This window comes from Ruditapes philippinarum, unplaced genomic scaffold, assembly GCF_026571515.1.
Source record: "Ruditapes philippinarum isolate M1 unplaced genomic scaffold, ASM2657151v2 ctg1990_1_1_1_1, whole genome shotgun sequence".
Taxonomy (NCBI): Eukaryota; Metazoa; Mollusca; class Bivalvia; order Venerida; family Veneridae; genus Ruditapes; species Ruditapes philippinarum.
Genome location: NW_026859599.1, coordinates 142,486 through 163,708, shown reverse-complemented (window position 1 = coordinate 163,708; position 21,223 = coordinate 142,486). Strand labels below are relative to the sequence as shown.

The 21,223-nt window shown below is 28.8% G+C and overlaps 1 protein-coding gene across 1 annotated transcript in view; it reads right to left on the bottom strand.

Moving 5' to 3' along the window:
- Positions 1-8,360, bottom strand: part of LOC132757208 (RYamide receptor-like) — a 79,716-nt gene extending 71,356 nt beyond the window's left edge. The window contains exon 1 of the mRNA XM_060748416.1: positions 7,981-8,360. The gene's annotated coding sequence lies outside the window, so the exon portion shown is untranslated. The remainder of the gene's footprint in view (positions 1-7,980) is intronic.
- Between the last annotated feature and the right edge of the window lie 12,863 nt (positions 8,361-21,223).

The following is a 21,223-nucleotide window of genomic DNA, read 5'->3' as shown; positions in this document are numbered from 1 at the left end:
TAGTTCGATTTTGTTGGAAGCTATAAGCTTATTGAAACACTCTCGAATTGGTTCCTGGAACCAACCAGTACTAAGCAATGAATGTAAAGTTTCTTGCTCAAGGAAACAACAGCTTGCCCCTGACAGGGTTTGAACCCACGCGATCAGCAATCGTAAGATGACTAGTCCGACGCGTTAACCACTCGGTCACGCCGCCATTTGACCTTGAACGTTGACCAAGTGTTTCCAAAATAATAGCGGGCATCTACTTATTATTACCTATTAGTATGTGAAACATGAAGAATTTGTGAAAAACAGTTTTTAAGATATTGAGCGGAAAATATTATGACATTTAAGCCTCTTGTGCTATTGGCCTTCGACTTAGGGACCCAAAAATCGATAGGGTCATCTACTTGTTATAACATATCAGTGTGTGAGATATGAAGACTTTGTAATAAAAAATTCATGATAATGAGCAAAACCATTCTGACATTTAAGGCTCCCGTGACATTGACCTTTACATAGTGACCCCAAAATAAATAGGGGTCATCAATTAGTTATGACCAATAAGAAAACTTTAAGATAAATAGTTTTTAAGAGAATGAAAGGATTTTTTCGACATTTAAGGCCCCTGTGACCTAGACCTTTGACCTAGAGACCCCAAAATTAATAGGGGTCATCTACCAATGATGACAAATCAGTATACAAAATATGAAGGATGTATGATCGATAGTTTTTTTTATATAATCAGTTTTTTTATATAATCAGCGGAAACCATGTGGTCTACCGACGGACTGACAGATCAATCGACAGACCGACGGACCACCGATTTTTCGAAGGGGGGCATAATAAAACAACACTTTAGATAACTGATAAAGAGAAAAGACAAAAGACAAAAGCACGAGTTATTTTTGGTAAAATTTTACGTATACACCTGGCATTTAATAATCATATCAGATTAAGAAACAGAGATTAATGATAGTATCACGGTGTTCATAATACGCTTCTGAAACTCACCTTTTTTGCCAAAAACATCACACAGATTATATAAAGAAAGGAATCAAATGTTTAATTTTGTGATTTAAAGTGATAATTGATAAGAAAAGGTTTTTTTATCATTTTCTTTTAAACTTTTATGACTTCCTCGATCTAGATCTTAGTGTTTTCATAAATAAACGAAGATTGATTTATTAAACATCTAAGGACTGCACTTTCTCATTTTTTACAGCTGTATCTATTTAGCAATGAGCCTCTGAATAAAGCTTTTGTCTGTTACAAATACGTTTCTAACCATACATTTTCTCTGGACGGAAAGAATGAAAACTTTTAAGCTCTGCATAGAGATATATTTTACTAATGATAAAAAAGAATATATCAATTACAACAGAACATAGAACATTGTTCATGTTTTGAGGATGTAATTAAAGAATTATATGCTATGCCAGGTTTTACTTCAAGTTTGTTCATTAAGAAAACATAATGTCAAAAAAGAAAAACAAAAAATGATTGAACATTGATTTTGGTAAATAATAAATATTTGACATTGTTTTAAGAATACTGCATTCAGGTAATGAAATACTTTCTTGCTAACGGTTCCTTTGTTCAGAGACATTATTTATCGTATATCCCCCAAGATTTTAACATATTTAATCGTTTAAAATAAACAAACACGGTCGCTTGAAGTAGGCTCTAATTATGCATGAATTTAACAAAAACTTTGAAATAATTATAATGAATATAATAATACTTATGATAATAATTATTATAAATCCTGAATTTCAAGATTATCTTTTTATCTGTGATCGGATACAAATTCACTTGCAATCTACCAAAAAAAAATTATAACACTTACATTTTTTCCTTCTAATACTTAAGGTGCAGACATTAATTATTATAGTGTTTATACGAAAATAGAAATTCTTTGCAAAAGTACTTCATACATTGAGTGCTCTAAATTCACATCAATTTTATAGACACAGTAAAAAGTTTCATATTGACTTCTTCAATAAATGATAAGCTTAAGGTCTTTTAAAAAAGTATTCAGCTACACCTAAATATCGATATCTATGTGCATTATGAAGAATATTTTCATTTGCATCCAATTATATTTCATATAACACATTACTCAGCGTTTTTGGCAAACATACATCTAGGCAAGTGTTTGAAATTTGTGATAACATTCAATTTTCTAAATCAGTTGTTCACTTTTTTACCAGTCGGCCAAATATAATAAATGCTAAAAATGAGAATTTTAAAGTGTCATAAATAAGATCGCCACAACTTTGAGTAATGTATGGCTACAATGCACTATTATTTACATTACGGATTTGACATAATAATTATCTTTTGTTCTTTATAATCTCAGTCAATGTTAATATACCTTCTGGCATGTTGATGCTGCGTTTATAAAAATAAAAAAACAAAGATTTTAGTTAGATAAATTGAATGCTGATACAAGTTTTTAACTAGCATTTAAACAAATATTTCTTAAAACATCAACAATCCAAGAATTCGTTCTGGCAACAATGATTAAAACAATAGAGAGATAAAAAGAAAATAAATAAAAATGTTTTTCAGTAAAACCTTTAAATTATTCAAATTGAATGATGGTTTTCAAATAAAAAATAATTATAATCAAATGAACTTTTACTTCCTCTTGATAATCTTTACATGTTTGAAATAATTCAACGAGTGTAGCCAATAAAATGATTACGTTCTTTAATACGATCAGCAATTTGCCAGACAATTAAGAAAAAATGCACCACTTGACACCCAATTATCTAAACAGAACGCATCTGAAAAACAATTTGTTAAAGGAATTTGGAAATCTTGTCTAATGTTGAATGATTAGGTTCTCAGAGGACCCATCAATTTTATTTCAGATATAAAACATTAATCAAAGAAAATCTTTGCAGAATAAAGTGTGAAACGAAACAAGAATTGAAGTTCCTAAACCTTTAATTTGATTGATTTTTTTTGGATGCATACTTGTTATGAACAAGCCACAGTGCAAATATCATTCGTAATTTTTGGTGGAAGCCTCTCACCGTTTTCACATTAGCGTTATTTCTTTTTAAAGGATCAAATGAAATGTAAATTATTAGACCACATTTATGGGTATATTTATAGCAAATTAAAAATCATAATGCAGATAATAAATTTACTTCAGGAGATTGTTACATTTTATGGAGATCAATTTTGTAATTCGAACCCCTATTCTTATCTTGGTTTGTATGATTGAGGGTTTTATTTCTGTTGCTTTTAGAAGAAGAAAGGGTGATGAAGATGGTCAGTATCAATTACAGATTAGTTTCGTTTTTAAGTTATTTTCGAAATATCATTTGACAAGCTTACCATATACTTTCTAGCAATTTGATTTATACCAAATTTAATCAAGAAAAGTAGAAAATTAACCTTAAAAATGCCAAAATGTAGAAAAATATACTCCGATTTACCACTTCATACACTTGTTTAGTAAGACATATGCGGATATAAAACAATTGCGTTTAAGGTCATTCAAAGGGTGACGTTTGTCGAAGCATTTGCAGATCTTTTATCATAATGTAATAACTTACGTTGATTCATTAATATTTATCCGTGTTTTTGCCGTGAATAAATGTTTGCTAAATAGATTGAGCCCGTAAAGATACAAAATACTATGCAAGGGGAGAGCAAGAACGTATTACATAATCCCGGTATATGATCATGTTATTTTGATACGTACATATCAAAGGCAAAGTTTATTTGTTAAAATGGCACTTAATAATTCGAACCCCTATTCTTATCTTGGTTTGTATGATTGAGGGTTTTATTTAAAACGTAATACTATATTGACCTTTAAAAGATATAGATATTGTTTCTTGTAAATGCTATACTTGATAGAATAAAACTAAACCTAGTGAACTAGATGGTTTGTAAGACTAAATTTTGGGAAATAAGATTTTTTAATAAAACAGCGCAAAACGGAAGTGTTTATAGCTCATTAAGTTTAAACGTCGGTTCTTAAAATACCTGTCAAGTTTTTTACCAACTGAAAACGAATATAAAATTTAATTATAAAGGAAAATAAACGATGTAGAAATCTTATATTATTCTGTTTTATAATAGGTTGTACTTTTCTTAATCGATAAGTTACTTCCCGCAATAGATGTTATCGTCCGACATGTAGTGCCTTCTTATTAGGTATAAACGTTGGATGAATGAAAGTTCTACAATTTGTTTACCGGTTTTTTTGTGTTTCTACATATTATTTTGGATTGTACATTTCAGTTAACTTATACTACTTAATAGTAAAAATTGAAATTGAACTTTGCCCAAATGATTTACATATGTCAATTGGAAGATGCTACATTTTTGTTTCAGGTTAGTTCTTAGGAAGGGAAATTGACACAAATTTCAATTTATTACGAAATAAGAAATTGACCAATTGCCAATTACGTATTGTACACGTAAGCTTATGATGCATTTAAAGTACAATTAAGCATATATTGTTTCTACACTAGACATAACAATAGAACATTGATTGGCAAGTGTAAGAGTTTGACAGAACCACATGATTTTGTGTAAATTCACACATATCTATATGTATTTTTCACAAAAGAATATTAGTAGGAATTAATCTCTATATCTATAACATGTTGTTCGTTTGTTTCATTTTACGCCTAGGCGGGTAAGCTCCTAACCATCGTTCCTGGAGAGTTACACCAGTACTATTCTACCTTCCTCTGCGCTAAACTACCAAAGCATATTCCGGGGATGGAACCCACGCCAGAGAGGTAACTGGATTAGAAGTCATCGACTCTAACCCCTCGACTACGGAGGCGGTCTCTATAACATGTATAAGATTCAGATATTAAGTAGACTTTGTGTACAATATTTATAAAAAAAATCATCGAATACAGGAATCATTTCATATTCATATGTGTCAGAGATATCATATATAAAAGAAATGATATATAGACAGACACTTTAATAAAAGTCTTAACTAACGTTAGCTGTTAAAGCTCCTGTGTACTATAAATGTCCTAACATTAGATAATTTAGCGTGGTTTATCAATTATGATACTAAGAAAATTAAATCGGCAATGATAACATAATTATTTTATGTTGTATTGTTATAAATATACATAGTATAATATATTATATTAGTATTAATTAAAATAAAAAAAATTCCAGTATGATATTTGTTGCGTAAAATGTAATTTTTACTTCAATAAGTTAAATGTTTTGTAACTTAAAGGAGAAGAATTTTATAAGACTAAGTCTTCCGTTGTAATCCTTTTCTTGAATATAAACATGTTTGATTTATTTTGTTTATGTATAAATGTCTATGTATATATTCGAGAAATAAATATGTTTAGAAAAAGCATCTCAATAGCTTAATAAATTTCGTGTTTTTTTTATTTTTAGTGATATATTAACTTAAAACAAATGTACACATTAGTGAAATGTCGTGAAACAAAGGTACAGACTAACATCCTCCTTACAGACTTTTTATTTATTCATGTTGTGGCTACGAATTTTAGAAGAAAAAAATTGTCTTATCAAAGTAAGAGATTTAGCTTTTCTAGTGATCCTGATGAACTTCATTTTAAGGTCATTTACGCAATCTTTCAACCATTCTAATCCTTACATTATAACATATGGAAAAAGACACATCGGTATAAAAGTTTGCCCAGAGAAAAGTATATATTGTATGTCTATAGGCTAAAGAAAATGTTTTCAAAATGTCAACACGTAAAAGGGATAATGTAGTTATTGGCCACGACAAAACATAGTTATCAATTATCCCCCTCTAGTAATATGACATGCATCACAACCTCAATATATGTATCTATTGCACACAACGCCCCATAAAACCAGAAGCTCGTCCGTGATTTTTTCCAGAAATGTTTAATAATGAGAGGAAAAATATAAGTTCAACACATCAGGTGCAGTTAAAGTTCGCATATTTCAAATAAAATCAGACTTTTTCTTGATTGTATATGAAAAGCATGTCGTTAATTGTATTATTTGATATGATACTTATTACCAATTAAAACCAATTGTTTACAGCTATTACGGGTGCCATTTATAAATCCATATACACGAAAAAGACAAAACGTTCCCTCGGAAGACCTTACATGAGTACGTGGTTTAAACAGAGAGAACATTTATTTACAGCTAAATCAAGGTGATTAAGGAAACATAAGTTTCACATGAAGTTTCACACTGTAAGGTGTTTGTTTCCCTCTAATGAAAAGTAATTCGGTCGGCATACTTTTCAAATAAAGATGAAGCTTAAAAAAACTCATCGTAATTTCATTGTTCAAGTTCGCCGTTTTGAGGCGTTTTTTTGTGTTCTTTTGTTTGTTTGTTTTTTTGTAAAATAATTTGAACTTTAAAAGCATACAATTATAACACTGTTTTCATTGGACAGATAAATCGTTGTATATGCCATATAATACACTGGCCAGTATTCACAATGTTAACAGCGATATATTTTTAAATCCTTCATAAATAAGTCTGATTTGTTGACCAATTAAGCAAAATTTGAAACAAACCTGAGCACTTTTGATGTCTGCTTAATATACAATAAGACAAATTAACATGATTTATTCATTTTCCCTGGCATCTCCTTATCTAACCAGGAAATATAAAGGACATAATAATAGCATTACGATGCTCATATTTTATACCTGCACACTTATTATGTATAAAGACAATAAACATTCCACCAACGTGATAAACATATAACGCATGTTTTATTCTACCTTTGATAGTTTGATAATTGATAACGAAGATTGTAAAGATTATGTTATTCAGCTGGTCATTAAGAGCTGGATCGGAGTTGTTTGATAACAAAACATGATTGATTTATTTTACACTTCCCTTTTCTTCTTTTCTCTTAACGTCTAACATTTATAACGAGCAATCAAAATTTATAAGAATTTAGTACAGTCATCTTTAAATCTGTTTTTTAATGAAAGTAGTTGAGGTATTTGCATACAAATGCATTATTGCACAACGATTGCTCAAATACGAGTAAATATATAAACATATTGTAAAATGGTGTGCACTTATATATCATTGGTAAATAATAAATTGTATAGATTTATTTTGTTATTTTTTTTTTCTGACGGATATGTCTTTTTCATATTCCCACACCAAGTAACAAAGACATGTCAATGTATAGCTTATTATCCTTCTAAAAATAATACCGACATTTTGTTAAATGTTATGTTCATCTGGCTATACTAACTAGGTAACATGAATTACATAATGCTATAATTAAAGTGACATTATATCTATCCAAGGGTATATAGTGAGTGAACAAGTGAAAGTCAAAATATGTCTACTTTTTGCCATAATTCTTTATAATTTTATAATTTACTCCGCAAGAGCGATATATAAGTGACATGGTCCAAGAAAATTTCTGAAAATATCCAACATAATTTACCTGTAAATTTTAATTTATAAAAAGAGAGGGGCAGTCTTTTTTATATTTAAGCCAGATTAATATTTTATCCTAAATATGTTCCAATATCAACTTTTGATCAATAACCGTGACATCAGTCAATCTTTTGAAATTTATATTCAATTCAGCTCAACTTGACGATGAAAAATTGAGCATAATGTCAAAATTTTAACATGTCCACATATCCTTAAAAACCATCCTCAAATATATGTATATATAAGCAATAAACCGCCGGCAAGTAGAAAATGGTGTTCCATGGTTTTGCGTATGTTATGCAATTCAACATGTATCTGATATTACTTTTTTTAAAAATTGGTTTCAAATTTGTTATCTGGGATATTAGAACATTATTGTTTTGGGAGAAATCGGATTCAAATTTGAAATTAATATTTTCTCTAAGTATAAACATTCTATAGAATTCCATGTGTTGTTTGTTTTCAGTAAATCATATAGTAGATTGTCATTTAATATCAAAGTTTGCCTGTAAACGATTTGCAAAATTAGTTCATGATGAACAATATAATTTGAATAATTAAGCGTCTTACCTGAATATGCTTCGTTTTTGTACAATTAAAGTTATAAACGTCCCTTTGAATTCGATAACGACCTGCGACATAATGTTACGTTATCATAAAATTTATCATCTAAAGAACATATTTACACACTATCGTAATAATTCCACATTCTCAAAAGAACAGGCATATGACAAAATACATTGCTGAATGCATTAAGTGTTTTTGACAAGTTGATCGTTCAGTCTTGTTAGCACGAAGGAATTTATATTCCCACTTACAAAATATGGTTCCTCGTTATTCACTAGATATAAAAATAAGTGATTTGTTCTTTCATACTTTAATACTATAATCAAACGTGCAAACTGTTTATTAAGTGCAAAAACAAGGTAAGCATAATGATTCTTACGAGTTCACAGTTGCTTCCACTATTCTCTACAATTATAGCATGTGAATATCTGTGTAAAACAATGTGCATCCAATATCTTAGCAGAGTTTGGCAAATTTGATACATATATTGTAAGACAACACATTTGAATATACTTTCCTGATTTTTGATATCTTTCAAGTATTTTTTAAATCAGGTATCAAATGAGTGATCTTTACAGTAGATAGTTCATAATTCCAAATTGTAGTTTTAAAGTTACATACTTATGAACTGCATAAAAATGTGAAAAAATGTATATATTAAAAATATCAGGATGAGTTTCTATCAAACGGTTAATTTATAGATATTTTAACTCCTTGACGTATTTTGCATTAAGTAACAATGTTCCTACAATTTCAACTATTTTTCTTTTTTACATGCATAGTATTCTTTTTCCAACATCACAATTTATGTGAAAAATGAACAACTGCAAGAGTGATGTTATATCTAATTAAATAAATTATTCTTATGAAATGAAGTATTTTTCACCCATTAAACCTGAACAATGATATAGCTTTATTTCTTAAAAGCACCTTTTTTTGGTCCTGTTAAGTTTTCCTAAAGTTTCCGTTTGATCATATATCTTAAACATATTTGATTCGTTTTCGTTTAAGGATTTAGTACAGTTATACAGGTTTAGTGTTTTCTATGGAAATCAAAATACCATTTTGCTATGGAAATCAAAATACCGATTTGCCCTTTGCCCTTTTCGGAAGAAGAAATATTTCACTCATTTCTAAAAATAATTTGCTCTAATCAAAATAATTTTCTTGTAAAACTACCAATAAATACAAAATATTTTTATATAAATTCGTTATGCATGTATTTTCAAATTACACATATAAACATACTTTGGAAAACAACGATCTTGCTTTTTTTCGCGACTCCTCTCTTTTTTTCTTATAAAATGTTAACATTGTATATTTACCATTAAGCATACACCTTTGCGCAGCAAATTAGACAAAATGTACTGTATGACACCAAACCATCTTAACAAATCGGATCCGAAAAAAAACCATTTTGCTCAAACCATTCTTAGATCTTGCCTCATAAAGTAAATTGGGTACTTAGAATACTCATCAATTTTATTTTAACAATAAAAACTTTACAAGAGGCAAATTTGCATAATGACCTGATTACAAGTATAAAAAATTGAAAATTCATAATTTTTTTATTAATGGAAACACATGCACTCTCATTTCTTACACATGTGTTTGTGCGTGTTTCGTGTTTTAGTACTCTTTTCAACATTATCCAAATTAAATTTATTTCTTAACCGAATTAAAGTCCCAAGCCTTAACTATGTTTTTAGGGCAGTCAAATATAAGTTTGAAATATTAATGCTCTTTTATAACATCAAATACATAAATAACAAAATAAACAAACAAACAACACACGTACTTGTCTAGATCTATCAGTTTGGATAGGCATTCAATTGAAGGATTCAGGCGACTAGGTCAAGAACAATTAGATATATACTTTAGATTTGAAAAAATAACAAAACCAACAACAACAACAACAAAAACAAACACAAAAAAACAACATTGCAATCGACATTCTGAATAATTTCCATACAACTGCAATATTTTTGCGAAATCAAATAAGGCTTATTTGATACTATTCAGTAACGGACTCTCTAGAATAGTGAAATGATTGAACTGAAAATGAGAACGGTGACCCCGATTTTTTTCGCTTAAAGTTTTACATATTCTACAACTTTCAAGTTTGAAAGTGAACGTTATTGCCTATTGTCTATATAACTCGCAAACGCCGCTCTATAAAGTAAATGAAATACAACTCAAATATACCAACATGTACAAGCAAAAAGCAATATTTAAAAAACGTAATTAAATGCATTCAATATAAATATATTTTTCTATTGAGCTACTATGTCTTAAGATATATCATGCTCAAATTTAACATTTGAAAATACTGAGTCTCTTTTCAAACGAACATCTTTTGTGTACACACAGAGAAGATATGTTACCTTTTAAACTCTACATACTATAGGTAAACAAAGTATGAATACGTAGTGTCATTAAAAGAATCTGGCAGTTTTATAAGAAGGGCAAAAATTTCCTTGACCATAAATGGTGAACGTAGCTTTCCAAACATGATTTGTACATTAGTCTGAAATCAATTCAGTAAGAATTTTCTAAATTTCATTTCTGCATTCATACAGGCTGCAGTGCTTTAAATCGGTTATACTTTGGATAAATACAATATATGTTATTTAGATAGCCCTGAAGATATAACGAACTACGTTTATTGTACGGTATCTCATAAATATGCTTCATAAAAAAGTTTTAGTATTATCATTATAAAACTTTTGCTTTATCATTTAAAACATATGTTAAAGCTTATCAAATTATGGTTAATCTTATAAATTATTAAAAGTCGGTTAACATTGTGAATATAGTTAGTTATTGTAAAAAAAAAATACAATTTTAAGAAGTAGTTTATAATATCTTGTTAATATGGTGAATAGATAATTTTTCTACTGTTTGAATGATTGTTTTAGTGATTGATTGTTGCAAAAAAGTGCAAGAAATATATCGTGACAAGTGTTTAGTATACGTACGATATTGTCCTGACTCCTTTAAAGATAATTGATATGATTGCTGCACCAATATTTCTCTACAAATGTTAGATGCACTTATTTTACCTGTCAGCTTCAGTGAATACGAAATACGCAAACAGTCGCTACCGTTTAGTCAAAACAAAACAAAAATTAGGTAAAGAATCTAGTGGTTAAAATGTTGTTTTTTATTATTTATTTTGGCATAATTCTGTTTTTTTGTTTTGTTTTTTGAAAGACTGGTTGTCTGGATAATATGTAAAGGATTTGAATATACAATGAAAAACAACGCTAAAACACACACCACCACCCTGAAAAATAATTCGAAAGCACCCGACTACCCCCTAGAATGAATTATCCCGTCTTTTTTTAACTTTGAAGTAGTATATTTAAAGTACCAGATAAAATTCCGAGTCATTAGATTAAATTAAAAGTGAAATAAACATTAATAGACAATTTGATGTAAAAAACCAACATGACATGCAATGCATCAGAAAAACACCGCCGTTATACTTAGTCTTTGAATTTTTGAAACCGTTATATATATAGGCCTTCAAAGTCACCAGTCGTACATTTCCATAGCATAAAAACAGTAGCATTTGAAATCTAATTCACGTTTTCACAAACCTGAATAAGTTGTAGATTTTCATAAAGACTAGACAAAGATTTTCAAAAGTAATAGAGTAATGTATAGTAACTGTAATCAAACAAATGTTCTGGATAAACAATACTTTCATGCAGGTAATAACTATTACGTCAATTCATTCATTATATTTTCATGATAGTAATAAAAATAACGTCAATCCATTAACTATATATTTATAATAATGATCATGGTTATATCTATGATATGTGATGAAATGAACTCAAGAGATTTAAAAAATGCCATACAAAGAATATAAAATTGTTATGTGCCGTCATTAAGATACTTATTATATTGCAATTAATACAAAACAAACTACAATTCTATAAACGTATGGTGTCTTGCAGTAAAAATGTGAACTGTTTGTCATTCATAAAGTTTAAATAATAAACATTTTCAGTTGATTACTTAAGTGACGGTAAAGTGTTAAAAAAGAAACTAAATAATTATGAACTATTACACTAAAAGTGTTTGAGCAAATACAGAAACATAACATCATCGAATTATTCAACGAATAAGAATTGTTTATTGGTCCCGTGTATAAATGGTTACTTTGTAATAGTAAAATATATGTGAAACTGCCAAACGGAAGCATTTCAAATAAGAAAAGCATTCGTCAATGTAAAAGCTGCTCTAAATGTGCATAATATAAATAAACTTTACTGTATTCTTGTGACAATTCATGTATGTTATGTATGTTATATACATATATATATTGCAAGCACTGTATCGTGTATGTACTGTTTTAACGTTTATGTTGTCTTGGTCATATTCAACACTATGTAATTGTTAACTTGGCTAAAGGCATGATAATTTGCCGTTTTGCTGTATAAAATTGAAACTTTTATAATATCTAAAAATGGTTTGGCCATGTTTCTTTTAGCAATTGCTTAAAGTGGTGTTTTAATAGTTTCTTATTTTGTATGAATGCTGTTATCGAGAGCAATATTAATTTTGTAAAAAACAATAAAAAACTTCATTACAAGGGCAGTTGCTTAATGACCTGTTTAATGAGAAGAGAGTATGGTTTGATTGGTTAACTGAACATCATGAACACAAATTAATTTCTCTAGTACAGCAGTGAAAATATTTTATGCGTTTTCTTTTAGTTTAAACACGTGCTTATGTGAACTTGATTTCAAACTATTTTTACATTTTACACGTCATGATTGGGAAGAGATTTTTTGTATAAGCATAAAATACAACTGATACAATTTACAAGCATAAAATACAACTGAAACAATTTAAAAGCATTTAATAAAACTGATACAATTTAAAAGCATAAAATACAACTGATATAATTTAAATTATTGATGATAAGACAATTTCAGGTACATTGTATTATATAAAGTATATTCACTTTGCATTTAATTACAAATCTTTAAGATTAACGTCTTAATTTAACACTAATTACATTATATATTATTATAGAACATATGACGTATGACATAACTGGGTGAATGTCTTTTTTGACGAATTTTTTGTGATTAACATATATCAGCATTTCGTACAATTTAAGAAAATAAACAAAAATGTAAAAATTTGATCTGAAGTTAATACACTTATCACTTTTACTGTATGTCACTATTTTCATACAAGTAACTCTTTTTATCAAAGGATCATATTTTAACATTGATTAATGTAATATTCCAGCGTTGTGTAAACAAACTTTTCTCAACCGTTAGTTATGCAGTTAAAACGTTGACAGCATGAACTATATTTTTTAGCACGTACAACGACTGAGCGGTTCATCTTCAACAAATAAAGAAAACCTTGTATTGCATAGGCGATCAACAATATTCATAATTGCGAAAGAACGTTTCATTAAATGTAAAAAATGTTTCCCGTTTATCAGCTTTACAATCTTGCGGTAAAATGTACGAATGGCATTCGTTTATCATTCAATTATATGAATGAAATCCAAACGTTATCTAAAAAGCAGATGCAATTTGAATCTTTTTCAAATACCTATCACAGTTGATTGCAAGTCTTGCAAACATGCCAGATTCTCTAAAAATCGCTACAATGCATGTTTTCGTTACTATAATTATGTAACATTACTAATATACTTAAAGATAGAAAGTAAGAGATTATTCAACTTATTTTAATCAAATGAACTAAATAATTAAACTTTTGAACTTGCTTTTTTCGAAATAAAATCATAAAATAAAAGAACATGTGTTACCTTGGTTTTCGCTTTTACAGGCAATTAATTCCCAATATGACCAAATGTAATGAAAACAATAGAAATAATAAATAAATACAATTCTAGTGAGCGTGGTGCCTCAATTATTTCCTATTGACCAGCACGAATAATATTCCTGAATTATATATAAGCTACTTTATTGATGGAAATGCAATTTATTTTTCTTTCCCTTTAAAGAAAGTGGATATAAACTTTCCAAATTACTTTGTAGAGTATTTGCAGAAGAGCTTTGCAAATATACGAGAGTAACACAAGTTTAGAGATGTAACCATTCAACATATTCAATTAAAATGTTGATTAACCATAGTTGATTATAGAAATTAAAATTGGTGAATGATATGAGTATGTAAAACATTAGACAACATGAAAAGAACACACATGCTTCCGGTCGGTTTACGAGTAAGCTTCTTAATAAATTAAATTTATTTTAATGTGTTACAGCTCTGAAATTCTAATATTTCATTTAATTTTAATATTCAAACGATTGAAAGATAACTTATATGTGTTCAGTCTCGTCAAATATCATTATGTCTACTTCTGTTATGAAAAACAAACTTTTGCTATGTTACAAATTTTCTCAAGGGAAGAAGCAAAACATGTTAACTAAAATTAACAATTATTCTGAAATGAGATTTGTTACTTAGATTTTTCAATATAATAATTGCTAAATTAATGCTCGAAATCCTTAAATAATTAAGTGTTATACCTTGTTAATGATTAATCATTTAATTGTAATATGTCTGAATCGGGAACGACTATTTTATCCTTTTACTGTGAAATTTCAACTTGAATACAAAAATTACAATTAATTTTTAGAATTGCTATCTTTCTTATACCAATCCCTTATATATTTCTAAGAGTAAAAAGTATATTTGGTACAGTTCACAATGAGGAGGGTGATTAAAATCTGCTTCTTTTTAACGCCACGCATTAGGATATAACAAGCACCAATAGGAGGTCTCCTTATTGTGATCTTTCAAACTGACAATCATCGGCGAGCTTTAAACATTTTAAAAGCGATGCGGTTTCAAACTTTAACCGCTGGAAAAACAATACATAGTAGGTAATTTTACAGTTTCGAGAGAATAAAAAACATTGACTTGTCCATATAGCCGGCAAGTAAACTAGCAAAGCAATCTTGCCTATTAAAAATCGAGTCTAGTGCTTTTAGCTTATTTGTTTTAAATGATTTCAAACACTGTTTGTCTAACTAAAATCAACAATTCGTTTTTAAAGGACAGCAATATTTTGATACTTTGTCTAATGCCTATCTGTAAAGGACGGTTTGATTGTATAGTTAAAAATGCTTTCCCGGGAATAATAAATCCGAATCACAACGGTGGCAATCAGATCTACATCCAGAATAACTTCACTAAGTAGATCTGAACTTTAGTCAGATTAATGTAAATGTTTCATTTCATATTGTCTCTTTTCTTAAACAGGTACTTGTTCAGTTGCTTATCAATCGTTTTCTTACATAACCATACGTATAACCTAAACCACGAAGTTACATTATAAGGAAAGAGTCATACGTTTTGTTATAATAAGAAGGGTAATAACATACAATTTATAGATATATACAATAAATCGTTAACCGTATTCATAATAATTGGATACATAATATTATCAACCGAAATAACCTACTTTTACATGTTAAAACATATGTCATGAAGGTTGGTTTCAGTTTATTTTATATTCTTAAAATAATCTTAATTCTGTGCATGCATAAAAGTCATAATTCAAATACAAGGTACAAATTTGACGTGAAAACAATAAATGCCCATGTTTACAAGTAAGTAAATTGGAATAACTGTTAAGATATATATACGATATAGATTGCAGTTCTAATGTATGTGCAAAATTAATTGTAAAAATAATTGTTTGCAAGTTGTTTAATTCATGTCGAAATGTCATTTAATTCAAGTTGATGTATTTTCTCGTGCTCGTATAAAATTTACTTTTAATCATACGTATTCAATAAATAGAAAAATCATTGAATCATAATCGAAGACATAAGGGTTATTCACTGATCTCTTTAATATGCTTAATATTAATCCTTTTTAAAATCACCATACGTTATACAACATTGACACACTTACAATATTCATTCATGGTTTCACTTGTGTCCTCAGATTTACTTTCCTTGCTGTTAACTATACAGTTAAAAAAGATGTTATAAATCCGAAAATATACTACACGCTAATGGCAATAGAAATTGATCAATTTTAGAGAAAAAGTCGGCCCGTGCATGTTTCATAAAAATAACTGACAAATGACAAATGATTTTCCATCAGTGACCGTATTGCTTTAATTAAGAACTGGTATAATCAAACGTGCTATCAAGTGTTTCTGACTTTATAATTTCCCACTTTTTCATTTGTTTTATGTCAATAAGATAATCATATTTCAAATTACAAGGCGAAACAAAAAATCATGTGGTAATGATATTATAAGACAAATTATACTGTTGATTATCTTGTAACAATATTTCTATAACAATAAATCATTCAAATAATTCTCATCACGTGGTAAAATCATTTTATATTGCACACAAGTAGGATATTTTCGGATATTTTCAAAAAATTCTTATATTTTGTGCAGGAGACACACATACGCTACTTTATTTCTTATCTTATGACTGATTAAGATTTCTTCAAAAAATAACCGGAAATGGCTAGGAATCTAACTTAAAAAACCCTGAACTCCCGCTGAACTATCATTGCTGCATTCCTTGAATGCCTTTTGATTAATTTATTTTGGCATGTTCAGGTGACATTTTAATGTTACTTCCAAAGTATAAAGTTTAGGACATACCATAGATTTCGTAAGATAAAATATGATTAAGACTGTAAGTACAAGATTCAAGACAACATGTACAGATTTCACAATAAAGACTAAATCAGAAATTGATATTTATGTGAGATTCTAATTTAAACTGTAACTACCAATTGGTCTAGACCTAAATAATGAATTATTATATGTCTAATAAAACGTTAAAAGAAACAAATTAAAAACTTTCATTAACAAACGTTTTAAAAATATAGATGGTCGTTCGTCTTGAAACAGATAAGTGTTTTCACATTAATTTCACTTCAGCAGAAGAACATAGTACCATGCAGCTTTCTAGATTGCTCTTTTCAATATTAACATGATCTATAACATAGTTCAATCTGCAAATTTAAATTAAGTCGAAATGTGTTAAAGGGCAACATACCTCTTTGGTTACAGCTTCATTAGATTGCAAAGGTATTATTGTAGAATTGAATTTGCTTTAATCAGGCGTGATGCAATCTGTGAAGTTTATTTCAAAAGATAAAAGTGGATTTGATTTGAGTATATATAAAATTACTTATCTTATTTATAAAATGACTTTGCGGTTTGAGAAACGATGCGTGGTATTTAATATTAAACGAATTCATTAACAACATTTAGGTGATTTTCACCTTTTATGTGATTAAATAAAACGAAATTAAAGAATTGTGCTAATAAAACCTTTTACGCAACATTTTATTTTTGTGCTGACTAGGTTACTTTTAATATTCCCATTGCACTATACAATAGTAACAAAATTATTCTACGATTCGTATAAATAGAACAAACTCATGTAACTATTCACGTACCGTAAATTAGGCAATTTATTATTTAAGCAATATGATTTATACGCGTAAAATGTTAGAAATAGGAATTCATCAATTCCAGGATTTAACATGAAGCAATATATGTCAAACTATTTACTTTTACTAAATCATTTACTAAACTTAAATAAGAAGGTATTCCATTTATAGTAAAAAAAAGAGACAAAACAGTACTGGTTAGTTTTGATGAAATTTTACGAATACATCTGGTATCCAATAATCCTATCATATTAAGAAACAGAGCATATTGTCAATATCACGGTGATCATAATACGATCTTGAAATTCAACCTTTTTGCCATAAATATCTCACAAAGTAAATGAAAGGAATAAAATGTTCGATTAAGTGATTAAAGGTGATAATTGATAGGAAAATGTGTTGTTTTTTTTTGTTTTAAACTGACTTCTTTGATCTAGATTTTAGTGGTTAGATAATTATAAAAGAAGATTGATTTATTAAATATCTGAGGACTGTGCTTTCTCATGTTTTTCAGCTGTATCTGTTTAAGCCTCTGAATAGAACAATCGTTTCTAATATTTTTTCTCTGAACGAAACGGCTGGCTATACATAGAAAATTTTCATTCATGTTCAAAGATACAAAAATGCATCAAATACATCAAATGCAACAGAACACTGTGCCTATTTGTGGTGGTAATTAAAGAATTATATGCCAGTCCAATTTCGTTCATTAAGAAAAGTAATGTCAAAAATGAAGTAAAGAATAAAAATCAAACTCATCTTTAAGAACACTCTCTGCATAAATGTAATGAACTACTTTGTTACTAACGGTTATTTTGTTCAGAAACAGTTTTATCGCATTTACATTTATCTTGAGTAATAGTGTTATTTCTCCAAAATAACAATTTTTGTAATTCTAACATATTTAATGGTTTGCTGTAACATTTGAAATAACCAAACATAGTCAATGGAGACGAGCTCTAAATATCTAAATACGTGAACTTAAAAATAACTTGAAAAAATTAATAATGAATATAATAACTATAATTGATCCTATTTCTAAATAGACTGTTTTCCTTTATTAGGGACAGATTCACTTGCAGTCTATCAAATAATAAAACATCCTTTATTACACTTACATTCTTTCTAACACTTATAATGTGAGTTTAAGATGCAAAAAATATTAATTGTATTTTTATGAAAAGAGTTGAACTCCGCAAGAGTACTTCATCAACTGAGTGCTCCAAATTTATATCAATTAAATAGACATAGTAACACCTTTCAAATCGACTACTTCAATAAATGATATAAGCTTTTATAAAAGTATTCAACTACACCTACATATCGATATCTCTATCTATAATAAAGAATATTTGTCATCTGCATCCAATTGAGTTGTATAGTACTCAGCTTTTTTGGCAAAAAGATAATTTTTATAGGCCAGTTTATTAACTGTTTATATGCAATTTATGATAACATTCAATTTTCTAAACCAATTGTCATATCGATAGTTTCATGTTATTAGAAAAAAGACCCTTTACCAGTCGGTCAAATCAGGGTATTTCAAATAAAAGGACCTTGGTCAAATATAAAATAAATATAGGCTAAAATTGAGAATTTGAAATATCATAAATTAGGCGGCCATAGCTTAAAATACTGTATGACAATATTAATATTTACATAATATTAATGTTTTGTTCTTTATAATCTCAGTCAATGTTAATACATCCTCTGGCATGTTGATGCTGTATTTTGAAAAAATGAAAAGCAAAGATTTTTGTTAAGATAAAGTGAATGTTAATACAGGTTTTTAAATATGTCTTAAAACACCAAAAAAGTCGATAATTTATTAGTCTAGAAACTGCTCTTAATCAAATGTATAACCACTATAACTTTTATGAAACCTTTTTTGTTTGAGTAAAAAGCTGATAAAGTTCAACGTTAGCAACCCCTTTATTCGTGATTGAATAATTTGATTCCCAGATGCTCTGCTCAGTTATGATACTATCAAAGCAACCATAAATAAAAAGAAACTTTTTTGGTTGTTGTGTAAGATGTAATTTATTTCAAACAAATATCCTCTATGTATTATCACTTTTCAAGTAAGGAAAATATCAAATAAATGAAACTTATCTATAGATAATGAAAACACAATTGTTGTTGTTGTTGTATAAAATCGATACAGAAGTTGAGCTTTATTTGTCAATATTTTTCAAACAAGATGGTAAACTATTATGTCAGGAATATAGTAAAATTTAAAAATATAAAGTTTTAAACGCCTTTTGAATAAGTGTCAACCTTAAAAGAAAACCTTTATGCTTTTTGCACAAGTTTGCGTCAAATAAAATTATGATGTTTACACAATAAGATTAAGTTTTATAAATCTAGTGGTAACATCGAACAGACACACTATAATTACATCTAAAATATTTCCATATAGGCATTAAGCCTCAGAAATCACTACAATATTTGTGCCCCCACACTTTAGGTGGCGCGGATTTAAATTTGGCCCATGTCCGTGCGTCCGTTCTTATGTCGTGTATCATGTACCTCTAAAAGTGCTTGTGCTTGTCAACAAACTTTACAGGAATGTTGTTAAGCATGTGAAGGTGTGCACATGGGGTTTCGCGTGTGGATTTATCTAGTTTTGTCAGAGTTATTGCCCTTGACGTAGTAAAAAGTTGCTATTTTGAATTTGTGCCATGTGTAGTCCAAAAGGAAAGTTACCTAGAGTCATGAAAATTTACAGAAATGTGTTGTTGTGTGTTTGCGAGTGAATGTATTCAGTATTTGTAGGGTTATTGCCCTTGACGTAGTAAAATGTTTTTTTCAATTTGTGTCATGTGTAGTCCAAAAGAAAAGTTACCTAGAGTCATGAAACTTTACAGAAATGTTGATTAGCATGTGTTGCTGTGTGTTTGCGAGTGAATTTATTCAGTATTTGTAGGGTTATTGCCCTTGACTTAGTAAAAATTTGCATTTTTTTATCTTGTATCGTGCGTAGTCGAAAAACTATTTGACCTAGAGCCACGATACTTTACATGTCGGGAAGCATTTATACTTGTGCACATGGGGGTTTGCTTGTATATTCAGTATTTGTAGAGTACTTCGTAAGTACTTGAGCTAGAATCAACAAACTTTACAGGAATGTTGATCAGCATGTACAGCTGCGCACCTGGGTTTTGTGTGTGGATTAATTCAGTTTTGTTCTTGACCTTGACTTGAAATGCTGAATGTAATATAATTTGCCAAAACAGTAGCAAAATGTAAACTAAGTAGTATTTTGATTTCCATGCAAAATACAAAGTTACCATAATTTTACTAATGCACTTAAAAACAAAAGAAACAAATCATGATTCAGAGGTTAGGCCAATGAGCACCAATTTTGAAACTGTATCAGTACACGAAAAAGGACACTTAAAAGAAAAGGCTTTTAAAATATTTAAATAAATACCATTTTGGCCTGAATTGGCCTTTAAATTGTAATGTACTAAAAAGGTAATTTGAAATTCTATTAATTCTACTTAAAGCATGCTACCGAACCCACTGTTATGAAACAACTAACCTCTTAAAAGGTAGTACAATGTGAAAGAACAGATCATGTAATTAAAAGCAACATTCTTACAGGAGATCAGAATTATATGTGATTTTATCTAAACAACTTGCAGATTGGATTGCAACAAATATAGTTATACCGATAATACTGATTATACTTATACTTTATGAATAGAGAAAGATATAATACGAACAACAACAACAATGACTTTTATTAGAAGCCATGTCACAATGATTAACATAAAATAATGTGTGGGTTACAAGAACTTAAAAT